This window comes from Chrysochloris asiatica, unplaced genomic scaffold (assembly GCF_000296735.1).
Source record: "Chrysochloris asiatica unplaced genomic scaffold, ChrAsi1.0 scaffold00025, whole genome shotgun sequence".
NCBI classification, from domain to species: Eukaryota; Metazoa; Chordata; class Mammalia; order Afrosoricida; family Chrysochloridae; genus Chrysochloris; species Chrysochloris asiatica.
Window position 1 is genome coordinate 13,884,381 of NW_006408543.1, and position 5,349 is coordinate 13,889,729.

Genomic DNA, 5,349 nt, shown 5'->3' on the forward strand with positions numbered 1-5,349 from the left:
CTTTGGCTTTGCATTCAATCCTGACCCCGCTGTTTCAGATCAGTGTGACTTTCAGGGAAGCAGGTAACATTCCTCCACCCTTTGATTTTTCATTCCCTAGGATCACTGTAAGGCTACAAGGAACTCACTGTGTAAAGTAGCCGGTGAGCACATTCATTTTAGACAGTCCATAAATGTATGTGGCTGTTAGTTCATGTCCAGTCTAACCCCAACTCATGATGACCCCCTGCACAATAGAATGAAACCCTTTCCAAGTCCCACATCCTCTCCAGGACCATTTACAGATTAGATCATCATGATCCACAGGATTTTCATGGGCTGACTTTTGGAATCACCCTCCTTAGGACCAATTACAGATTAGATCATCATGATCCACAGGGCTGATTTTTGGAAGTAGAACACCAGGCCTTTTTTCCTAATCTACTTTAGTATCTTCAGATCGAGGAACATGCATGTCTTCTCAGTGTACTGGATTGGTAATATGGGCAATTTAGACATTGCTATAAATGGACATGAACAGTGTGGCGCTGTGGGTTAATGCATCAGACTGCAAAGCTGTTTGAACTGCAAGGTTGACAGTTCAAGCTCACCAGCTGCTCCTTGGAAACCCTATACAGGGTCGCTATAGGTCAGAACCGACTCAACGGCACTTAACAACAACAATAACAACCTTAATATGGAAAGGAGCCCTGGTAGCATTGTTGTTGTTGTTGTTGTTGTTGTTCTGTGCCGTGGAGTCGGTTCCGACTCATAGCGACCCTGTACAGGGTTTCCAAGGCTGTAAATCTTTACGGGAGCAGAAAGCCTCATCTTTCTCCTGCAGAACAGCTGGTAGTTTTGAACTGCTGATCCTGAGGTTCGCAGCCCAATTCATAATCACTACGCTACCAGAGTGTGGTTATGAATCAGGCTGCTAATCTCAAGGTTAGCAGTTTGAAATGACCAGTGGTTCCGAGAGAGAAGCATTGGGCTTTCTGCGCCTGTAAACGTTTACTGCCTTGGAAACCATACGCAGGGTTGCTATGAGTCGGAACCAATTCCATGGCACAGAACCACCACTACCTTAGTATAGAAGCTCTGTCAAAACCTGCTCAGCATCTTAGCAACAGGCAAGCCTGCACTGACATGCATAAGTACCTTGGCTTGGAATCAAACTCACATGTCCTACATGGAAGATGAGGATTCTACCATTGAGCCACCATCCCTGCCCCCATTCAATAAATACAGCTGAGGTCAATTGTATCAGATAATCTGATTCTTCCATGTGACTACTGACCACTTTATTCCATGGCATTACTTCAGCTCTGCTCTGGCCTCTCAATTCTCAAAGGTACAGCAGGAGGGGACTGTATCTTCCCAAATTCTTTCTGTCATCATCAACTGTCCACAACTGGCAACTCAGATGTGCTCAGTGGCCATGCAGGCATCTTGGGGATTTCTCTGAGAACCGCCCCTGTGCAGGGCTCTGGGAAACATGAAAAGCCAGTATGTCTGAGCCATTTACAACGGTAAATCTCATTTCTGCTGGGAAACGCAGAGCCCTGGTCTTGGGGGCGCTCGCCTTCTGGTGGGGAAGTTGAAGGCAGAAATAATCAATTACAACAGCAGTGATATTTTGAGCAATCTGTCCCCAGGAGCAGGTGGGCCTGTGGTTAACCCACTGAGCCCCCTCAGGTGGTGCACAGAGCTCAGGTGACCCTGGGCAAGGCAGGAGTGGAAGGGGTAGATGCCACAGTCCTTCAGGGTCTTACCAGGTCCCACTTCCCTCCACCCTCATTCATTTCAACACACGCTTCCTGGTGTTCATTTTTGAGGAAGGCAGCTGCAGTCTTCTCTTCATGGGGAAGGCTGTAATCAGGTGACACAAGGGGATGTGCTTCCCCATGCTGTGGGCTCCTGAAGAAAGGGGAGACCAAGATCTGAGGTCATGGCACAGGCCTACAATGTAGGGGTCCATCCGCTGGTCTCTGTATAAAACCCCTCTGACTCATCAGCCCCCGTTCCACAGATTTGCAAGAAGAGTTGCACAATCAGGGGCCAAATCCATTGCCCTGTCCCCAACCTTCCTGTGAGCATCTAACGATCTAAGTCACCTCCACGCCCCACCTGCCCCCACCTCCTTTGCTGGCGTCTGGACTTTGCCCTCTGTATTGAGTTTTCTCATCCGCTTACCACCTGGATTCTAGCACCGCTGTGTTTCTTCAGAGAAACGGTTCAACCAAGCACAGAGCACAGAATGATGCGTTTGATGCAGAAGCAATGAAATGAGCAATAACATCTAAAGCACGATAAGCAAAGACCATATGCAGATATCCCCTCAATGCATGAAAATGCACTTTTAATCATGGTGTGGAAACTCAGATTCAACTGAAGGTCAAAGCCCAACAACGTACCAAATACAAATGCACCCAAGACTAAGTGAAGGTAGAAGATGATATAAAGACCTACTTGGAAAATGCATATCAATAAACAACAAATCAGGAGGCGTAATCTCGATATTAGATAAAAATGAATACAAGACAGACTTATTGTTTTTAAGTGCTGTCGAGTCAGTTCTGACCCATAGCGACCCTGTATAGAGTTTCCAAGCAGCAGCTGGTGAGCTTGAACCACTGACCTTGCAGTTCAAATGACTTTGCAGTCTGATGCATTAGCCCACAGCGCCACACCAGGACTCCTCCAAGACAGACTTGTTGTTGTTGTTATGTGCTGTGGAGTCGATGCCGACTCATAGTCACCCTGTACAGGGTTTCTGAGGCTGTAAATCTTTATGGGAGCAGAAAGCCTCATCTTTCTCCCACGGAGCAGCTGGTAGTTTTGAACTATTGTCCCCTTTCTTCAAATTCATCAAGGCATGTAACTCGCAATGAATATTTAGTGAGTCTGCTTCAGTACTAGTTGCTGCCTGACTCCTCAGTGTCAGAGAAGTGTGTTACATAAGTGTTCTCTTCAAGGGCTAATTTTTTTGAAAGGTCTTCCCTCCAAGTGCCTCTGGACTTACTCAAACCTCCGACCTTTTAGTTAGCAGCTAAGCACATTAACCGTTTATACAACCATGTTGTTGGTGTTGGTGTTAAGTGCTGTCCAGTCAGCTCTGACTCATAGCGACCCTGTATAGGGCTTCCAAGGTGACTTTGAACCACAGACTTTACGGTTCACACCAACCTTGTGGGCCAGTGCTTATCCAGGACTGCATGTGTATCACATAATGTTTTCATCATTCATAAAGCAAAAGTCCCCAAGAAAAAATACAAGGAGAAAAGGATAGAAATACCCTAACTCATTTCTCTCAAGTAGTCGGAAAAGTACAGTTTTAGAGGATGTAAAAGATTACATATCATAGGAGTCCACCCTACATAAAACATCCAGAAAAGGCAAATTTATAGACAGAAAGCAGATGGATCCAACCACTGGGACTGGACCCGGGGGGTGGTAAAGGGCTGCAAACAGACTCGTGGGAATTTTCATGGAAACTCTAAAACTGGTGATATGAGCTACAAATTGACTAAAAAAAACAGTGACGGTAACTTACAACGGCAGAATTCTATGTTGTTATTAAGCGCCGTCAAGTAGGTTCCGACTCATAGCGACCCAGTGTAGTGTTCCCGAGGGGCAACTGGTGAGTTTGAAATACCGACCCTGTGACTCAAACCGACTTTGCAGTCCTGTGCTTATCCTACATCATCACACCAGAAGTATATAACTTATATAATTATAGTATACAAATTGTACAATTCATAAAGTATATAAATTATTTCTTAATGAAAAACAAAAATGGCTTTGGAGATACATCTACCACAGGTTTTTGTTTTTGTTTTTGTTTTGTGTGTGTGTGTGAGAGAGCTTTACATATATAATTTTCACGGCCTAGAGAGATTCTAAACACTAGTGTCTCCATTTCTTGAAAGATACAGCTGAGGCATGAAGTGCTTAAATAACTTGCCCACATTCTCACAGCTAAGTGAGAGGACTGAATTCAAGCCCAGAGTCCATGCTCTGGACTGTGGACACTCACCTGGACAAGAATGACCTACCCCATGAGGTTGTTGTGAGCATCAATCCACGCATTAGGGCTGGCACCCAGTGAGGGCTCAGAAAATGCCAGTTCCCACCCACATTAGGGGCCAGGACTTTGCATATTCTGCTCCAGTAAAGATTTACAGCCTTGGAAACCCTATGCAGAGTTGCTGTGAGTACCGACTCCATGGCACATAACTACCACCACCACCACCAAGGTACTTAACAGAGTCCTGGTGTGGCGCTAAGGGTTAATGTGCTGCACTGCAAAGTTGGTTTGAACCACAAGGTTCACAGTTCAAACTCACCAGCCGCTCCTTGGAAACCTTATACAGGGTTGCTGTGGGTCGGAACCAATGGCACTTAACAACAGCAATGGGATCTGGAGGGTGGGGCACGGGAGGGAAGATTAACAGGTGGTATTCAATACACGTGATTCTTCAGTGCATCAAAATGGAGCTAAGGCCTGAGTAATACTGTGTTCCTGTCTGACAAGGACTGATAGTGGCTCAAAGACTGAGCCTGCAGGTGGGACAGGTGGCCTCAAGTGATGCCAGGAATGAGGCCAGACAGCTCCCCTGAACCACAATAGAAAGGCATGTTGGACTTGACGGCATGGACACACAACAGTGGTGCCAGGGAGAGCCCCCTTGGAAGCCCAAGGAGTGAGAAAGGCCTTGGAGACCCTTTGGAACACCTCTGACCTACCCATGCCACCCCCATGCTGGCCACGGTGTCTGGCTGGCAGGTTCCTTTGCCAACATATTCCTGGTTTCTTGGATAAACAGCTATGCAGCATTCAGCTAAGGCCAGAGACTTTGACCTGAGGCTACGGAAGGTCTCTGGTGTGATGTCAGCCCATCCCATGCCAGGCAAGGCCTGAGGCCGGCATGCTGGAGGCAGGAGTCAAACATGTGCTTATCTACACCGCTAAGGAAGTTAAGAAGCCCTGAACCATCTGTGGGACCCCGCTTCCATGACAGGCAGAACTATGGAAGAAGCCCGAGAGATGCCTTCTTAATGGGGTGATTTCAGAGGAGAGGGTGGTCATTCTTCAGCAAGAAGCTCCTCCCAAGACTTGGGGTGTCTTCAAGATCCCCTGAAGATGAGCAATCATTCTCAAATGATACCCACATGGCTGGCCAAGGCTGGGGAGGGTACCTAGGGTGGATTCGTGACTCAGCAGACACTGCTGTCCCCCTCTGGCAAGCAGGTCAGCTCACCAGAGAGCCACTAGGCAGGGTCTGTAGTTTGTGATTAGACAGATGTCTGACTTGTAGGTACTTACGAAAAATGTTCTTTTAAATATATATATATATATATATATATATA